The sequence below is a fragment of the Acomys minous genome (assembly GCF_964271855.1).
Source record: "Acomys minous genome assembly, chromosome: 16".
Taxonomy (NCBI): Eukaryota; Metazoa; Chordata; class Mammalia; order Rodentia; family Muridae; genus Acomys; species Acomys minous.
In genome coordinates, this window is record NC_140498.1 from 47,880,356 (window position 1) to 47,900,978 (window position 20,623).

Genomic DNA, 20,623 nt, shown 5'->3' on the forward strand with positions numbered 1-20,623 from the left:
TGCTATTTAAAAAAAGAAAAAGAAAACAACAACACCTTGTTCCAACTAATCCTTAATCGCTCTCCATCCCCCCTGCGGAGTAGAAACCATTTGCATGAGAACGGACTTTAAGGGGAAATCCGTGCCCACCTCCAAGCTCTTTGAGGAAATTAAATATTCACTCTCAGGTTTTGAACGCTTGTTATGTGGCTGGCATCTTCTCACTTCTCCCTTTAACTATGGTACAGGACAGTTAACTGAGAAGCCAACTGACTTGAGCAACATCTAGATTAGGAAAACCGCTTCCGGGGTGTCTGTGAGGGCCTTTCCGGGAGGAGTTGCTAAGGAAGAAGACCTGCCCTGAGGTGTGTGGGTACGTCCCACTGTTGGGGACCAGAAGGTAGGAAGAAAACCACAGAGAAAGAGCACCCACTTCTGTCTCTCTCCCACTCTGCCTTCCCACTCCGCTCCATCACACTCCCCACATCACGATGCACGGAAGCCTCTCAAGTCTTGAGTAATACAAGCCCTTCCTTTCCAAATGGGCTGTGCTCTCAAGTATGTGTCCAGTGTCAAACAGCCAGACCAGTGCTGATGGAGTTCACCACTTGCTCACTTGCAGGCTGAGGGCCAGATGGCCATAACTGTATGCGTGTCTCTGGAGAGGCCATGTGTTCAACTAGAACCTTCCTCTTAGAAGGCCGTAACATGTCACATGGCTCCTCTTTTCTCCCTCCAGCCCCAACAACTTGTTTTCTGAGACCCTGCTGGCCTTGAAGCCGAGATCCTGGAGGCTGGGCTTGCAGGCACGGGCTCTGCTCCTATGAGCTTGACTGTTTTAGATCATTCCTGTAAGTATGACCGTGCAGTATTTGTCTTTTGCTGACTGGCTCTTCTCACTTGGTGCAATATCCTCAAGGCTTACCCCTGTTGTAGCACGGCGGGAATCCTTTCCTTTTAAAGGTGGATTGACAGCATTCCACTGCCCTAGCTACCCGTGCTTTATCCATTCACCCCTCAGCGGACATTTAGGTTTCTTCTGTCTTTTTGCTGCTATGAATAAAGCTTCCCATAGTGGGGTCCATGGGCAGAACTCATACTGCAGGTTTTAGTTTCAGTCGCCGTTATGTTATGCTTACTCACTGAGCTGATCATCAGCCCAAGATCTTCAGGCTGTTTACATGGCAGTGAGATTGCTACAGCAGATGGTCACTTATGACTAATGTGTGAGGGTTATCTACACTGTTTCTGATAGCACTTGAATCATTTTACTAGTCTACTAACAAAGCTCTGGGATTCTTACCTTTTCCACATCCCTGCTGATGATTGCTTTTCATTTATTTATTTTTCTGGGTTTTGTGGTTTTGTTGTTGTTGGTTTTTTTTGGTTTGTTTTTGTTCTTTTGGTTTTTTTTTTTTTTTGAGACAGTAACTCATCTAGGTTGGTCTAAAATTCATGATTTTCTTGCCTCAGTTTCCCAAGTGCTATAGATGATAGACGATGATGATAATAGATAGATAGATAGATAGATAGATAGATAGATAGATAGATAGATGATCGATGATAAGAGATAGATAATAGATGTATAGATGTACAGATAGATAAGCAGATAATTGATAAGTAAATAGGTAGATGATAGATATGAATGGATAGTTATATGATCAGATAAATATAGAATAAAGATATACATGCTGGTTTAACATATATGAGGTATAGCTATGATTTCAATGTCTTTAATGATTAGTGATATTGACTAACTTATCAAATAATGTTAGCTATTTAAATATTTTCTTGGATAAATATGTAGTTGAGTTCTTTGTCCATTTTAAAAATCAGGTTGCCTAACATTGTTAAGTTTTGATATTTTTATAGATTGGGCATATTAATTACTCCCTTATCAAATGCAGTCATTCCTTGGTGACCCTGGGAGATTTGTCCCACCCAAATCTGCAGATGCTCAAGTGTCTTATATACAACAGTACATTACCTGGGAGTGGGACTCAGCTGGTAGAATGTGCCTCAAGCACTATGCACTGGATTTGACCCCCTATGACCTCCCAGAACCACTTAGGCCAGGCAGAGTGGTGCTACACTGTGGAGGTGGAGGCAGGAAGGTCAGAAGTTCAAGGCCATGTTCACCAAACATAGTGAGTTCAAGGCTGAAGCCATCCTGGGCTACAGGAAATCTTATCAAGTAAATATGTAAATAAAATAACACTATTTGCTTATTGTGACATGCTCACCTTTCCACATACTTTAATAATCTCTAGATTACTTTTAATGCCTAACACAAAGCCAGTGAAAGAAACAATTGTATTGCTTATGGAATAGTGACCAAAAAACAATCTGTACACGCTCAATTTTCAATCCAAGGTTTATTGAGTTCACAACTGTGAAACAAGAGAGTACAGAGGACCAACTGCATTCTTCACAAATATCTTCCCTCATGGTAAGGACTGTCTGGCCCTTCTGTTGGCTGCTTCCTTCCAATTCTCCATGCTTATGAGTTCATTGAATTCCCACCCAAATTCAAGGTAGTAGAAAGGTTCACGTGGTGTGATGATAAGGTTTTTGTCAACTTGACACCAGCTACAGTCGTGTGGAAAAGGGAAACCTCAATTGAGAAAATGCCTCCTCCAGACTGGCCTGTGAGCCTACGTTGGTTACTGACTGATGCGGAGGGACCCTGTAGCATGCGCCTGGGCGCCTGAGAAGCTGAGTCCACCCTCCTCTGTCATCAGCACCCTGCCCTCCTGCCTTGTTTCCTGACTAAGGCTAACTGGCATCCATGAGAGACACAAGAAGTGCCCCTCTCTCTTCCAGAACCTAATATAAATGCACTCACTTTTCCCATGAATCTAGACTGAAGTTCAGAATCAATCAATCCTCTTTTCATTGCTCACTCCGTTTTCCCCCCTTTCTTCCTTGCTTTCTCCTCCCTTTTTCCTCCTTTGGAGCATTGAGGGTTGCTAGTGCCTGGCATGTTCTAGGCAAGAGCTCTGTGTGCACTTATGGTCCCCTGGCCTCTTTTACATTTTTACATGGATACAAAGCCTCACTCGGTTATGCAGGCTAGTCTTGAGCTCACTCCATAGCCCAGGCAAACTTGCAGTCCTCCTGCCTCAGCCTTCCTAGTAGCCAGGAAGACAGGCCTGCAGTACCAACTCCCCAAGCCGTGTCTGTCAATCAGGCACTGCCTGACTGCTGACTCCTTGCTGGCCCCAGACTAGGCGGCGAGCATTTCTGGAGCCTCCCCGGCATCTCTTTAATAACTTTAAAATGGAAGCCAAAACAGCAACAACCAGCATTTGCCTAACATGTTTCGTGTCAGTGAAGTTCAGTGGGGCGTTTCCTCCTTTATCTTTCTTTTTCCATTTTTTTTTTAAATTATGTTCCTTTTCATGCTCATCTCTCAGATGAGGAAAGGAAAGCACAGAATGTTCCAAAGACGTGGGAAAGACTACTACAGCTAATAGGTGGCTCCAAGATAGAGCTTGGCTGGCAAGATGCACTGATAACTAACCACTCGAGGCCATGTCACCCCTGCCCTCTGCCCTCTGCCCCCTGAAGCCTACCCCATCTACATCCCCCATGTTCTGTTACGTACATACATTAGCATATGTGTAAGTACATAGCCAGCACGGCTTGCAAAGCATGAAGAAGCCAACATACCAAAGATAGATGAGGAAGATGAGACCACCAGTCCAGACCCTCAAGGGGAGGGGCTGGGGGAACTGGCTTCTGACTCAGATGCAGTTCCCTGAGCCTGCAAGAGGAACTGCCTCCCTGCCTCTCAGCCTCAGAGTCAAGCCATCCAAGATTATAATTATCCCACATACCCCACCCACGGCCCTGCTTGTCTTAGGAACCATGGCTCACAAGCCTGGGGGCTCCCAAGGCAAGGGGGGTGGCTGGGGCCTCACAGAAATGGGGCCTCACAGAAATGGGGCCTCAGGGGTTCTCTTAGTCACAGAGCTGGAGAAGTGAGGGGGAGCAGACTACAGCCAGGGCTGGCGGGGTTGGAGAAGAGCGGTGGGCCCAAGAATCTCCCTGGAAGCTCCTGACTTGTAGGCAGGCAGCTTCATGTGTGTGTGTGTGTGTGTGTGTGTGTGTGTGTGTGTGTGTGTGTGTGTGTGTGTTGCAGAGCATCAAGGGGAAAAGGGTCTGTCCCTGGGGTACCACAAATAGTGGTTTGGATCTTAGACTATTGGTTATTTCTCCTGGCCTCAGTTTCCCTACCCTGAAAATGACTATACTGAAGTTTGTGGCTTGAAGCCAGGGGAAGTCAGCTCGTGGTGGGTCCAGGGCACCTGCCAATGTATTTGTTTCTAAGGAGTGTGGTGATTTCACTTGGCTCTAGCTCTTTTATCATCCTTACAACCTACATCTTATGACAGTCACTTGCAACCATTGCCCCTTCTTGTTCCCTGTACCCAGCAGAAATACGGGTGACAGTCCTGCCTGGTACACACACTTAAAAATCACAGAACACACTTCAATATCAATACACCAGCTGGGGACAGAGGACATGGGTCAGTTGGTAGAGTGCCTGCCTCCCTACACCTGATGCCTGGGTGCCGACTCCGTCCTCAGCAGGGCATAAGCCAAGCGTGGAGGTGCGTGCCTGTAATTCCCGAACTCAGAAAGTAGAGGCAGCAGGATCAGAGTTAAAGTCCTGCTTGGCTACGTAGTAAGCTTGAGACCAGCCTGGACTACATGACACCCTGCCCTAAAAAGAGAAAAGGGGAGAGGAAAGAAAAACAAGGGAATGAAAGGGAAAACAAACCCTCTGACCCTTGTTCCTGGTCACCCTAAAGACAGTACCCCATACATGCTACAAGGGAATTTCCTGGGCTTTGCAATCAAGTCACCTGGGTTCCAACCCTGCTGCCTACACTCTGTACTTTGGGGCAACCTCCACTGCTCTGATCCCAGGCTCCTTTATCTGTCCGGCGGGGATAAAGATAACGGCCCCGGTGGCTACCAGGGCACAGCTGTTAAGTTGTTACTTTGATGGCATTTTCCTCAGTCTTAAAGCTGCCACCTTCTCTGTACCAAGCAGGGCTGTGAGATGCCCAAGTACTAGTCCTCTTTATTGAAACTGCAAGAAGAAACTGGGAGTTTCCCCTTGAGTTGCTGTGCAGGAACCGCGGGTGAGTGGGTACCTGTTCACAGAGTGGGGACACACGATGTGGCCAAGGCTTGAAGCCCAGTTCTAGAAAATGGAGCAACCTGGACCTTCATCTCGTCATAGAATGGTGCATTAGGAGAAGCTAGCACACAGAACAGCTGTAAGAATCAACAAGATGAGGCGAGTACCTCACTCAGGGCCTACTTTCCAGCAAACATTGGCTACTGCTCTGATTAAAGGGGACTTGGGGGGAGGGTGACGTCGGTGTGATGCCTTAGCAAGGACAGTCCTTTTCTGCCGAGCATGAAGACCAGCGCTCAATTCCCAACACCCACATAAAAAGCTGGGCCTGTGATCCCAGTGCTGGGGAGGGAGAGGCTGGCAGGATCCTTGCAGCTTGCTGACCAGACAACCTGGCCTAATTTATGAGCCCCGGGTCCCAGTCGGAGATCTTGTCTGGTGCAAAGTTTCTGAGGAAGGACCCTAAAGGTTGACCCCTGGCCTCCACATGTAGGTGAACAGACACAGTAGCAAACACATGCATGCATGCATGCATACATACATACATACATACAAACATATACACACATACATACATACATACATACATACATACATACATATATATATATATACATACGTAGGTGTTCAAATTTGGACCACCTGATGCAGTAAATAATCTAGCCACATTCAGGGCTCCCAACTGGTGCAGACTAGTGAACACAGGGTGGGTGGGGATCAAGCGTGAGAAAGCAAGGGAAGGAGAAAGGTCCCTGAGAGCATCCGAACGGAACCTGGTGGGTTGGGTTGCCAAGAATCTGTAGCTTTCTGAGCATTTCCCTCTGGCCGTGGGCAGCTGCTTTGCACCTCCTTTTAGCCTCACAGAAGAGGAAGCAGGAAGAGAGTGAAGTGAGGCAGACGCACAGACGTGGAAAGGAAAGCGTTTGAGCTCAGGAAGGCACGAGCTGCGCAGATTAGGCTCTGCAGCTCCAGTCGCTCCACTCCGCTTATGAGCCGAGCCCCTTGACTGCTCTCACTTCCCTTCGCCTTTCCCCTTGCCTTTGGCTGTCAGGCCGCACTTCTCCCTCGGGGTATTTCCCAAAACTGCGGAATCTCTTGTTGAGTCTCCCTAGGCACCCTAGGCAACACCAATGGGGAAGAGTCCAGCTGCCCTCCCACGGAGGGGACAATGGGACCTGTTCTGAGGCTGCACTAGCACCCCTTCATTTCAACACACCGTCTATTGGCTCCCTGCTCACTCTGAGATCTACTCTACCAGCTGTGCTTTGCTCTAGACCATGTGTGTAGTGACCCCCATCTCAATTCCTGGTCCAGAACTTTGACCTCCCTCTGAAACACCTTGATCCAGTCTCTCCCACTCTGGAGGCAAAATCTGTGCAGTGCCCCGTCCAGTTTCACATCTCTGAATGAGTGTAGACCTGAATCACAGGTCTCTCAATCACAATGAGCTGGGAGTCCTGCGCTACACACACACACACACACACACACACACATCCATTTTCAATGCAGTTATTATTATAAAGCAGATGCATGGGTTCTAGAAACTTCTGCATTGACATTTTCATTTTAGACAATAATACAAGCCTGTATGGGAAAACCACAGACCCAAGAACTAAGATACCTAGGTTACTTACTTATATTTGTTTATTTATTTTGAGACAAGAGTTTCAAGTAACCCCTACTGGCCTAAACCTCACTTCTTTTTGTTTGTTTGTTTGTTTGTTTGTTTTTGGTTTTGTTTGTTTTGTTTGTTTGAGACAGAGTTTCTCTGTGTAGTCATAGCTGTACTAGACTCACTTTGTAGACCAGGCTGGCCTCGAACTCATAGTGATCCACCTCCCTCTGCCTCCACAGTGCTGGGATTAAAGGTGTGCACCACCAGGCCCAGCCTGCAACCTCACTTCTAATCCCCCTGCCTCCACTTCTGGAGTGCTGGAGCTGCAGGCCTGCACTTCCTCGCCTGGTTTGTGCAGTGCTGGGGCACAGGGCTTTGGGTATGCTAGGGAAGCCCTCCAGCAGCCAAGTTACATTCCCAGCCTGAGATACCCAGTATGTAAACACTCCCTGTAGGCTCAATAAAGGAACAGGCCATGAATGATACATTCACTCAATATGGTACCCTACAGCCATTTGCAACTTTAAGGGGTTTTATTATAATAATAATTTTTGTTTCTTAGAATATACCACACACTGAGCTAAAAAGCGTTTGCATGCTTTTTATCTCATTTAATGCCCACAATAGCCCTGGAATGTAGGTCCATGTACTGCCTTTATCAACATCAATGTTATATTGTAATTCCCATTTTACAAACGAGGAAGTTGAGTCTTTCATAAGTTTATCAATCAATGCTTATAATGTAATGCTGAGGTAAAGGAGAAAACACATGGTTTATTCAGTATAACTGAGCTGTGCATAGACACATATATGACTCAAAGGTAATGGATTACAATTGAGGTTGGTCTTAAGTCTAAATTTCTTAGTGCCTATGGGCATCTTAGGGTCTCTGCAGACATGAGCACCTCACCTCTTTAAGTTGGGTCTCTGCAGCTATGGATAGCTCATACCTTCAGGCTGGGTCTCTGTAGCCACAGACACTTTAGCTACCCTGGCTGTGGCTCTGTGGCTCTGCTTCTCTGGAAGATGCAAGCTACATCATTATCCTCATCATCATCATCTCCCTCCTCCCAAGAAGAAGGTACCAGGGTTGAGGAACCTTGGGTTATCTCTGCTGTAACTGCCAGGAGCCAACAGCCAGGTTCCCGAGAGGATGACTGCTACACTGAACCAGATCATGACGAGACCTCACAAGGTTCCAGAAAAATCATAAAAGCTTTATCACAAGCAGAGGACATGAAAGGATAAGAGAAGAAGCTAGAGAGACTTCAGAAAGATGTACAGCATCCATAAGCAGATGCCAAATCAACCCTTCAGCCTCAAGGGACTTTGCTTGGCCTCGGGCCATGGAACACAGGAATGGCTGGAGGGGGGTGGGGCCTGTACTGACACCAAGGTGTAAGTTTAATGTGAAATTTGTTCATTTCATTTCCCACTGGTCACATAGCCAAAACCAGGCTGAATAACCAGGCATAATAACTGCAACCAGGTACAGCACATCTATCTATGCTTTCCCAATAAAACATGTAGAAAGTTGGCTCAAGGCATCTCCAGGCAACCTTGGATGATGAACAGCATGTTGCAAATCACTGATTAGTACATCCTGTCCATTCTTGGAGAAGACCATGGCTCTAGCACCTTCAGAGATGATTGCACTGTTAAGCAGACCAGCTACAAGATGGCTCTTTGCCCAAAGAGGCTAATGATGGAGATCAGCCATCTTCCCCTGAGGGTCACTCCAGGTAACTACCTAGAGTGTGATACCTAGGGTATCACAGCCTGGGTGCCAGGTGTGTAGGGCACCTCTCTGGGCCGGGAGGAAGTTTCCTGGCTCATCCTTCTGGCGGGTCTCACCCAGGTACCACTGATGCTCTAATCCCAGAGTGGGGAGGGGAGAGGTCTGAATGGGACATGTTCCTTCCGTTTCTCTCATCCCTGAGTCATCTCCCTTCCTACTCTACACAAGCATCCTGCGAGCATCCACAGCCTGGCAATGCAGAGTAGAGAATGGGAGGCAGGGAGAACGAACCAACCTGAATCCAATCTTCATAGAATAAATGTTTGTGTCCCACATGTTAGGAGCTGCGGCGTGTTCTGAACCTCCAGAAGTAAGCAGATGCTATCCCTAGTCACAGGGTGGTTATAGTCCAGTGGAAGACACATCAACAAGAAATAAATATCTGCGGCTGGGGAGATGGCTCAGTCAGTAAAATACCTGACACAAAAGCATGAGGTCCTGAGTGTGGAACCAGAGCACCCACATGAAAACCTGGGCATAGAGGCAAACTATTCAGATTCCAGTTCTGGAAGGTGAAGTTCTGGAGTTTGTTGGCCAAGAATTCTAGCCCTTATGGAAAATTCTAAAATTAATGAGACCTTGTTTTTTATGTATATTTTATTTATTATAATTTATTCACATTATATCCCAATTGTTATCCTCTTGCTCTTATCTTCCCACTCCCACCCTCCCTCTTCTGCCTATTCTCCTCCCCTTAGACCTCCTACCTCAACTGTCTGGGGACAACCTATTAGGTCCCATCAGGATAGCCTGCATCCCCTTCCTCTGTGTGCCAGCTAGGCCATCTTGCCAAGGGGCAGTGACCAAATCGTGGGCACCAGAGTGCATGTCGGAGATCCAGAAGCATTTCCCCCTGCCCCTGGTGTGGAGAATTGGCTGTCCATCAGCTACATCCAAACAAGGGTCTTGGTTCCCTGCATGCATTGTCCTTGGTTGGTCCATCCCGCCCCCCTGCTCCCGTGTCCAGATCTGCAGATCTTGATGAGACCTTGTTTGTTTAATTAATTGGTTAATTAACTGAATTGAATGTTGGGGTTGGAAAGATTGCTCAGCAGTTAAGAGCACTTGTTATTCTTGCAATAGATGCAGGTTCCGTTCCCAGGTCCCACATGGCAGCTCACAACTGTCTGGAACTTTAGTTCCAAGGGAATCTGGCACTCTCTTCTGGATTCTTAGCACTGCACACCCATGGCAAACAGACATACATGTAGGCTGTCCTAGTGAGGGTTTCTATTGCTGGGATCAAACTTCACCACCAGAAGAAACTTGAAAATGAAAGAGTTTATTTGGCTGACACTTCCACACCATAGTCCATCGCTGAAGGAAGTCGGGACAGGAACTGAAACAGGGCAGGAACCTGGAGGCAGGGGCTAATGCAGAGGCGGTAGAGGGACACTGGCCTGGTCATCATAGCTTGCTCACTCTGCTTTCTTATAGAACCCATGGCCACCAGCCCAGGGATGGCATCACACACAATGAGCTGGGCCCTCCCCTATCAATCACTAATTAAGAAAATGCCCTATAGGCTTGCTTACAGCCCAATATTTTGGAAATATTTTCTCAGTTGACATTCCCTCTTTTCAGATGACTATAGCTGCCAAGTTGACACAGAACTATGGAGTACACTTTGACCCTTTGTCAATTTGACACACAAGAATATCACTGCTAAGCCATAACCTTTCCTTTCATGTTGATCCCCAAGATCACACATTAATATAAATATAATATTAAATATTTCAAGTTTTAAAACTCCCACAGTCTTTGAAAATTCAAACATTTAAGCTAAAAGTTCCTTTAGAAAATCCAAAGTCTCTCAACTGTTGGCTTCTATAAAATAAAATAAAATTTAATTTAATTTAATTTAATTTTAAATAAGCTAAATACTTCAAGAGGGCAGAACCAGGACATAGTCACAATCAAATCTAAGCAAAACTCCAACTGTGTAAAAACAAAAACAAAAACCACTCAGTGTCCAAATTCTGGGACTCACTCATGATCTTATAGGTCCCTCTAAAGGGCTTGGGTCACTCCTTCACCTCCCCCCTGCACAGCCCACACAGATTGTCTCCTAAGATCAGGCCAGCTCCACTCCATAGCTGCTGTTCTTCTCAGCAGTCACCTCCGTGGTACCGGGATCTTCAAAACGCCTGGATCTCTTGCTGAAACTAGGCTGCACTTTCACCAGTAGCCTCTCCTGGGCTCTCTTCAACAATTCCACCCATGCCATGCAGTGCCAGAACTCAGATGTTCTTTATGACCCCTTCATACCTTTAAAACCAGTACTGATTGGGTGATTCTTACACTACCAAGTTCATCTGTCACCAAGAGCTACACAACCTTGGCCACCTCTAGAACATAGCTTGTGTGTGCTAACTCTGGGGAAACACTTCCCAGAATATTTCATCTCACTGACGCTGGTCTCTTCTTAGTCACCTCTATTTCTCAGCTCCAGCCGACCAGCATCAGCTGTCCCTGTAGAAAAGACAGGGTCTTTCACTGAACCTATAACTTGACAATTCAATTCTTCTAGACAAGCTGCCTAACAAGCCTCAGGAGATTTATACTGGCTGGTTTTGTGTGTCAATTTGACACAAGTTAGAGTCATCAAAGAGGAAGGAGCCTTGGTTAAGAAAATGCCTCCATGGGATCCAGCTAGAAAATATTCTCTCAATTACTGATCAATTCAGGATATCCCAGCCCTTAGTGGATAGTGGATAGTGCCATCCCTGGGCTGGTGGTTCTGGGCATGGCTTTAATCTCAGAACTTGGGAGGAAGAGGAAGGTGGATCTCTGTGAGTTCGAGGCCAGCCTGCTTACAAAGTGAATTCAGGAAAACCAAGATAACACAGAAAAACCCTGTCTCTGGGGAAAAAAAAGAAAAAAGAAAGAAAGAAAAGAAAACTCTCAATGGCCCTCTCTCCTGAGTGCTCCAGCCATTGAGGGGCAGGGCCAGCTCTCCCACACTCTTTCCCTTGGGGCTGGGTTATTTGCATCCTCTCCATAAGGGCCAGCTCTACTGTGCTGCCTAGGTGAGGCCCAGGGCCTACTCTCCGAAGAGCTGCATCCATTGAGAGGTAGGGCCAGCTTACCCACTCTTGTGACCTCAGGACCAGTTCTCCTGACTGCTAGCCTGTTTTCTTTTCTTTTATGAAAAAAAAATTTATTGATTCTTTGTGAGTTTTACATCACATACCCCAGTCCCACTCATCCCCCTGTGTCCTCATTTCCTCTCTTTGCTCTTGCAACTCCTCCACAAGTAAAACACACAGGCAGGCAAGCAAGTAAGCCCAATAAACCTTTTCCTCACCAACTTGCTTTTTTGGTCATAGTGTTTTTGTCTCAGTGATAGAAACCCTAACTAAAACAGCCTACCATCTCTGTTCCCTCACAGTTGAGATCACAGCGAGTGTTGCTTTTTATGTGTGTCTTGGGGATCTGAATTCAAATCCTCATCTTTACACAATTTACAAACTGAGTCATGTCCCCATCTCACCATCCCCCACACCCTCCCTTCTGCAAAGACACTGCCTCACTTATCCCAGGCCTCAAATTCATTATGTAGCCAAGAATGAGCTTAAACTTCTGATCTTCCTGCTCTGACCTCCTGAGTACCTGGGTTCCAAATGTGCAGAACTGCACTTGATTGCCACTAATCTATGGCTTTCATGTGTCTCATACAGTATTTGACATTGCCCTATAGCCCTAGATATGGAGGCTCTGGGCATGACACCCCCAATAAGAAGCAATGGAATGGATACCCTACCAGCTCTCACTGCCCACTCTGAGACTGCAGCAAGATGGCTTCACCCCTGTTTGTGTCCCCGTGGGTCACCTCTCACCTCTAGCCCAGAAGGCAGCTCCTGAGAGCCCCGTGGCCCTGAGTCTCAACTTTCTACCCTGCAGGTGTTTGCCTCCTCCACATGCGTTGCTGAGCCGCCAGGAAGGCTAATTATAAATATCTGGTATTTATAGTGAGTTTCTCCACCCAAGGCTTCCAGCACCTCGGGGAACTATTTACAGACTCCTCCAGCACTTCGGGAAGAAAGGCAGAGCCTCCCAGAGGAAACTGAGGTGAAGACACATGGCAATGTCTCTGGAGCACTCCTCAGCCAGGGAATCAGTGGGTGCCAGGATTTGACAGTTTTCAGGGAGAGACAAAGGAAAGGAAAAGACCTGAACCCATGCTGCCCACACACCTGCAGGCTGTAGGGTTGGCCCCTTTCACCTCTGGCACTGACAGTCTCTGTGGAGTGGGCCTTGAAGACTAAGACTGGTGCTTTTGCTTTGCTTTGCTTTGCTTTGCTTTGCTTTGCTTTGCTTTGCTTTGCTTTGCTTTGCTTTGCAGGATAACTACAAGCAGGCAGTGATAGTGCTACTGACCCAGGGATGCTATTTCAACTAAAATGAACAAGACCAGGAAGTGTGGATAGGGGGGACTTGAGGTACTGAGGAAAGAGCTCCGTTGGTAAAGTGTGTCCTCAGAACCCATGTTTAAGTAAAAAGCCAAGTCTGGTGACACACACTTACCCCAGCACTTGAGGGCAGGAGCGGCGGGGTCAGAGACAGGCAGATCCCTGGGGCTCCACAGTGACAGGAGCTTGTACCTGAGCCACACCACCTCCCATCTCCACAGGACGGAAGCAGAAGAGAAGATGAGCCTGGAAGTGAGCCACAGAACAACTATCCTAAGACCCACCCACATGGCCAGGGACCCACTTTCTCCAGCTAGGCCTCCACCTACTAACGACTCCATGGCTCCCCAGAATGGACCATAGCCAAATCCCAAGACCGAGCTTTCAAACACAGGAGACGACGAAAGACGCTGCACACTCAAACTACAATGAGCCCCATTCTCCCTCCACCCACACCCTGATGCAATCCCCAGAACCTAGGAGTGGGTTCTGTTACCTGGAAAGAACTAAGGTTTCGAGTGAAATTAATATTGATTGGGGGGTGGGTGGGGGTGGGGGCTCTCGCTCTATGGCCCAGGACGGTCTCCTGCCTGCGGTGTCTGGGTGACGTTAATCTAATCAGAAAAGCCTTTAAAATTGGAAGAAGGAGGTAGAAGAAGTCAGTGTGCTGTGCTGTAACTCAATCCACTGTTGCCGAGTTTGCAGATAAGGAAGGGACCAAGGGCTGGAGAGACGGCTCAGAAGTTAAGAGCACTGCCTGCTCTTCCAGAGGTCCTGAGTTCAATTCCCAGCAACCACAACCACCTGTAATGAGATCTGGTGCCCTCTTCTGGTACTGTATACATAATAAATAAATAAATAAATAAATAAATAAATAAATAAATAAATAAAGAAGGAAGGGACCAAACACCAGGGATGTCAGGAAGCCTCTAGGAGCTGAAAGGGACAAGAAAACGGGCTCTCCTCTAAAGTCTCTGAAGAAGAGCCACATCTCAGTTCAGCCCCATGAACAGGTGAGCCCAACTTTCACCCTCCAGAATCCAGGGTAACACATTTCCGTTTCCTTTCTTTTCTTTCTCTCTTTGAGACAGGGCCTCACTGTGAAGCTCCTATGTAGAGGAGACTGACCTTGAACTCAGAGACTGATCTGTCTCTGCCTCAAGTGCTGGGAGCCCTGAACTGGACAGCTGGCCAAGGTTTGTTTCTTAAGTTCCTCAAAGTCAGGCCAATTGCTAGAACATCATCAGCAAAGTCCAACACACGTCAGGGAAAAGCATCTGGTCCCTGGGCAATTTTGTCACTATGGGCCTGGGATGGGTTGAGAAGTTCTGGGTTAGCCTGACTACCCTTTCCTTAAACAGCATCCTGGTGGTCTAACCTTACCCTGCGGGAAGGGAGCCCCATAATCCTCCTCAGCAATGTGGGAACTGTTCTCTACTTAGCAGATGAAGCTTTCAGCAAAACGCAACTGTGCCTAGGGGACCCCCAAGGGAGACCTCTGCTCCTCTCCTCCTGGTGCCCTGACAGATTTAGCCCGTGCCTGCCCGCTCCACACTGCATGGCACTGGAATGTCTCAGGCCAACCAGCTGGCTAAGGACAGGACAGAGTTAAAGGGAGAACCAGAGCCTTCCCTGGTCTGCTCTTCCCTAACCAAGGGGGATAAGCTGGTCTGCAACTGGGTTGGGATCCCAGGGAGGGGTGGGAGTGTTCCTAGGACAGATAAAACCTTAGGAACTCACTAGTGCCATGTCCTCTGCCCTGTTGCACAGGCACAAGTGTCAGCAAGAAGCTCTTACAATGATGCCCAGTCAACTACAGTAAGGTCAGAGGGCATCTAGGCTGAGCCAAGGAGGCAAAGCTTTGTGAATCTTCTGGGTGATTCCAGATGCTGCTGGAGGCAAGATTGGAAGGGTCAGAACTCAGCAACCCACAGCACTGGAATCATCCAAGCACTCACAGGGTGGAAGGAGCCATAGATTCGCTGACTTTGAACAAGGTCTCCAAGAGAGCCCTCAGCACCTGTTGGTGAAGCATAATAAGCTAAGACTGGTGTGTGAGGTGGGTGAGGCCAAGGTATGCCACAGTGATCACGCCATGCAACAGATCTCCCAAGAGAGATTTACTGAGGGTGGGTGAAACGCCACCTTGGACCAGGGACAAGGAGACAGACAGACCGAGAGAATAAGAGAGCAGGCTGTGATGGTGAGGACCTTTTAAAGGACCCACACTAAGTGGCCCAATTTGGTAGTCCAAGTCTGCAGCCCCAGCATTCCTGTGGTGAGAGGGTGGCAGAGACAGGATAAACGGTCTGAAGTTCACAGCAAAACCAAGAGAAAGCTGGCCTCAAACAAGGTAAGAGGCAAGAACTTCTGACTTAACATATGTTCTCTGACTTGCATGTGTGTGTGCGCGTGCTGGGTAAGTAGCCCCCATCCTCACTCTGCCCTGGGTAGGGGACACTTCTGAGGCTAGGCATGCTAGCACACGACTTTTATCAAAGCACTCAAGAGGCAAAGGCAGGAGAATTTCTGTCAGTTCTATGATCTACAGAGTGAGACCATCTCAAAAAAAGAAACAACAGAGCCGGGCATGGTGGTGCACACCTTTAATCCCAGCACTTGGGAGGCAGAGGCAGGCGGATCGCTGTGAGTTTGAGGCCAGCCTGGTCTACAAAGTGAGTCCAGGATGGCCAAGGCAGACAGAGAAACCCTGTCTGGAAAAAAAAAAAAAAGAAAAGAAAAGAAAGAAACAACAACAAAAAATAGATAAACCCTGGCTCAGACTGTGTTTGTGAGGTGTAAGGCCATGACCTAGCCAGGAAACCGCCTCGGCTCTCCCTTTCTGTGTGAATCACACCCACAGGGAGTGGACCTGGAAACCCCAAGGGTCCACAACAGTCCAGGAATGGGAGGGGCAGGAGGTGTAGCAATACACTCACTACCTACCATAGAAAGAGACTCCAGGCAGTGGAGTGTAAAAAGCCCCTCTAAGGAAGAAGATGGCATGTGTAGAATCAAGTGTGCAGGGAAACAGAGGCAAGGAGAGCTGTTCTGCCGTTTGGCCTTCATAGCGCCCACCTGGATCCCAGCACTTAGCAGGGTGAGACAAGAAGACCAAAAGTTTGACGCCAGCCTCAGCTATATTCCCAAGTTCAAGGCCAGCCTCAGCTATATACCCAGGTTCAAGGCCAGCCTCAGCTATATACCCGAGTTCAAGGCCAGCCTCAGCTATATACCCGAGTTCAAGGCCAGCCTCAGCTGTATACCCAAGTTCAAGGCCAGCCTCAGCTATATACCCAAGTTCAAGGCCAGCTTCAGCTATATACCCCAAGTTCAAGGCCAGCTTTGACCAGGTGATATCATTTTCAAAACACCAAAACACTTGGCAGCTCTGTCTCTTCAATGACATCCTCGTTAGAAAGGTTGAATGTCTGGACCTTTCACTTGCAAACTATCAAGTGTGTGTGTGTGTGTGTGTGTGTGTGTGTGTGTGTGTGTGTGTATTTAAAATCATAACCTCATCAAGAGTTAACCCACTGTGGGTCAGGGAGATGGCCAGGCTGACCCCCTGCATTCAGATCTGAGGAACACACGTACAAGGTGGAGGTAATGAAGTGAAGGGCGGGGCAGGAGAACGCCCCAGAGGCTCTGCGGCTGCCTGGACTGCGCAGCACAACGCAAACCCCGCCTCAAAAACAAGATGGAAGATGAAGACCAAAGCTCAAGGGTGTCTTTTGATTTCTACATGCACACTGTGACACGAACACATTCTAACACAAACACATACACACACATATATATATATACAAGAATAAACAAATAAAAAGGTTTGTTTTTTAAATTAACCCATCCACTGTACCTAAAAAAAATAACAGAGGGCATCTGCATGTAACATCTAGCTTTTCCTAACTTGGGAAAAATATAAGATCACTACTACTTTTCTTCAGTTTTGCTAATGTGTAGAATATGTAGGAAGCGATCTCATTTCAGCAAGCTCTTCCTGTGTGTCATCTGTACTTCTGAATGTCCATCATTCAGTCATCTGGCCACCAAATGGCTGAGAGCATCCGTGTGCCAGTCAAAATCAAGACAGACTCAGTTCCAGGCCTCCTGAGGCTGTCAGCCTAGAGCCCACGTCCCACGGTGTAATCCCAGGCCAGCAAATTAATCTCATTCGGGTTTGAGTTTGTTAGCTTGCCGATTCCCTGGACCAGATGAAGTGGCTCACACCTATCAACTTAGCGATGGGGAAGGTGCAGTTGGAAGGTGCAGAGTTCAAGGCCAGGCCTGGATTATACAACGAGAAACCCTGTCTCCCAAAATAAGATGGATGGTTCCTATAGAACAGTATCTAAGATTCTATCTCTCTCTCTCTCTCTCTCTCTCTCTCTCTCTCTCTCTCTCTCTCTCTCTTTCTCTCTCTCTCTTCTCTCTCTCTCTCTCTCTTTCCCCCCCTCTATCTCTCTCGCGTCTTGCTCTCTCTTGCTCACCCTCACTTTCTTGCTCTCTCTTGCTCACTTTCTTGTGCTCTCACTCACTCTCTGTCACACACACACACAAAATAAATGACATTATCTATATCCAATCTGACCCCCCCCCCATCATTGCAGACTACAAAGTGGACACTTGTCACTTGTACACTGTCTATAAGTGGGGGACGCAGTAAAGAAATGATCAAGATGGCCACTCCATGATTGGGGGAAAGGTGGTTTTTATTGTGGATAAGACAGAGAGAACATCCTGGGGAATCTTGGGGAATCTCGGTCCAGACCTAAGAGGACAAAGAAACAACAACAACAAAAACAAAACAAAACAAAAAACAGACTGGACATGGCCAGGGCTGGAGAAGCAGGGTGTGGAGCAAGGACAGCCTGTGAACTAGAGCAGACCTGGGAGTTTAGGGGAGAGGGGGAGGGGGAGAGGGGGAGGGGAGAAGTACCAAGATGTTAGCTTGGGCTTCAAAGTATATAACAAGTGCATGTGAGTAGGGACTGAGGGAGGCCAGCGCAGGCTTTGATATGCAACCACAGGTGTATGTCCACAGAGAACCATATGTCCCTTCTGCCAGAGGCAAGGTAAATGGCTCCTTGTAACAGACAAGCTTTATTTCACAAGGCTAAGTTAGGGTTTCCCTTGCTGTGAAGAGACCCCATGACCAAGGCAACTCCTAAAAAGGAAAACCAGAAGGCTGGCTTGCAGTTGCAGAGCTTTAGTCCATTATCATCACGGTGGGAAGCGTGGCAGCGTGCAGGCAGACATGGCGCTGGAGAAGGAGCTGAGAGTCCTACATCTTGATCCACAGGCAGCAGAAGGAGACTGTGTGCCACACTGGGCGTAGCTTGAGCAGAGGAGATCTCAAAGTCTTCCCCCACAGTGATACACTTCCTCCAACAACACCACATCCACCCCAATAAGGCCACACCTCCTAATAGTGCCACTCCCCATGGGCCAAGCTTTCACACACGGGAGTCTATGGGGGCCATTCCCTATTCAAGCCACCACAGCTGGCTTTCTCTGTCAGAAATCATTCTGTAGTACAGCTGGAGTCCATTTCTGGACATAGGTCCCTCAGACCTAACACAGCACAGGTTGGGAATTAGCAACCGACTGCTACGGTGCTAAGAGAAGCAGAGAGGAGCAACACAACAGGTGCCTGACTCCTGATTCACCACTGCCAGGGACTCTCACAAGACTTTTAAGTTGCAAAGTTTAAAGTTTAGGTTGCAAAGTGAGAGGGTTTAGAGAAAAGATTTGCCTATCTTGGTACAGAAACCGGAAGGCACTAATATTAAACATGAAAAATAAGATGCCAACCAACTGATATGATAAGGAGAAATTTATTGTAGAAGCATGGGAGAGCAGGAAAGGGGGAGGGGCACCGCAGAGAGAAAGAGAGGGACAGACAGACAGATAGACAGACAGCAAGAGAGAATAAGAGAGAGAGAGGAAGAGACACAAGTGGGTTTGCCCTTTTTATATCCTGGGCATCTGGCATGCCTAGTGGCAGACAGGTGATGTCATCATAGGTTGCTGGGCAGCCTGGAGGCAGGTATGCGAAGCTGCTTACATGCTAACAATCAAATTCTAGCTCAGGCACTCAGTCCCACTAATGAACACATTGTTCCAAGATCAGCAAAGAAACAGACAGACACGTAGGGAAAAATATCTTCTGTTCCCATCCCAAACTTGCTGAGTCCAAGGAAGATGTGGGAAGATCTGACTTCAGCCACCAAGATAAATCTCACCAACTTTGCTTTGGTGGGGGGAACGGCATTAGCTTACCAGTTAATTACAAGCAGGAAACAAATCACAAAGCTGATATGTGCATTACAAACAAATTAAGTTCTTAAAATAGGTGCCCACCACTTGGAACACTGGTGCACGAGCCTAAGGGTGCCTTGAGAGTAATTGTGGAAGGGCAAGCTGCAGACAGCAACCTGAAAGGAAAGAGAAACGTGATTGACTTGGCGTTTTGTAAGCAACAAGCTAAGCAGAATGATCTGGGATGCAGCCCCCTGCAGAATAGGGGGGTGGCCCCAGTGAATGCCATCTCCCCAAAGATGTAGAAGCAGCTGGAGTTGAGAAAATCAGGGCAAGGGGAAGGGTTGCCCAGCAGGAAAATCCCATCAAAGCTAGCAGCGCCATATCCCCCCCACCCCCGCCTCCGCCCCAACCCCACCCACCCACCCACCCTCCCCCGCCCAAGGTGTGTGGGAGAGGAAGTGTCGTCGAGCGCAGACCACTGGAAATTAACACCAGCATCTTCATTGTGCAAGTGAAGCCACCAAGCCCAGACAGACAGTGGTGACTACCCCAAAAGTCGTGTCAAGTGTCAAAGCCCAAATTTGAACTCAGGTCTCCTGGCTCCTTGTGCAGCTGGGGTTATAGACTTACATGTCTACAAGTGACTGATTATAATGGAACACGCTAAGGGGAAGATGAAGTTATATTCTATGAATGCAGGTTAATTGGGAGCATCAGGGGAGGGAGGAGCCTCTGGGAAAGGGGAAGGGGGGAAGGGCTAGGAAATTCAGGGAAGGGGGAAGGGTATGCCAGCCACACCCTGCAGCAGGTAGACACCTAACAACAAGGTCAAGTGGGGAACAGAAAACCAAGAAATTGATACGGGGTCTAGAAACCAATATGAATCTCCACAAGGAAGCCAATATGAATCCCACATGGGTTTAGAAGTATCTAGAAGCTGTTCTAACTCAGACAACCCCACTGGCGTAGCCATATGTGACCAGTGGTTACCTTATTGGGCAATACAGCAATAGGGAATGATGGAATATGTTAAAAACTGGAGAGGAATACAGATTGGTATGGGACAGCAGCCACCATTGCAGCCAGGAGGGAGCGTGGAACCAAAGACTCTGGTTTCCAAGGAAAGGCACAGTCCAGATTTTCCGGCAGGACCTTTCAATGTGGATGCACCCATTAAATCATGGGGTGTCGGGGAGAAGGTCTCAGGGAGAGGCTGCCACACTGTGAGAGAGAGAAAAGAAACCCTGTTTCAAAAAAAAGAAAAGAAAAAGAAAAAAGAAATATCTAAAAGAAAGAAAAGATAGAAGGGAGAGAGGAAAGGAGGGAAGAAAGCAAAGGAAAACACGGAATTTCTCTGTGTACCCTGCCTGTCCTGGACTCACTTTATAGACTAGACTGGCCTT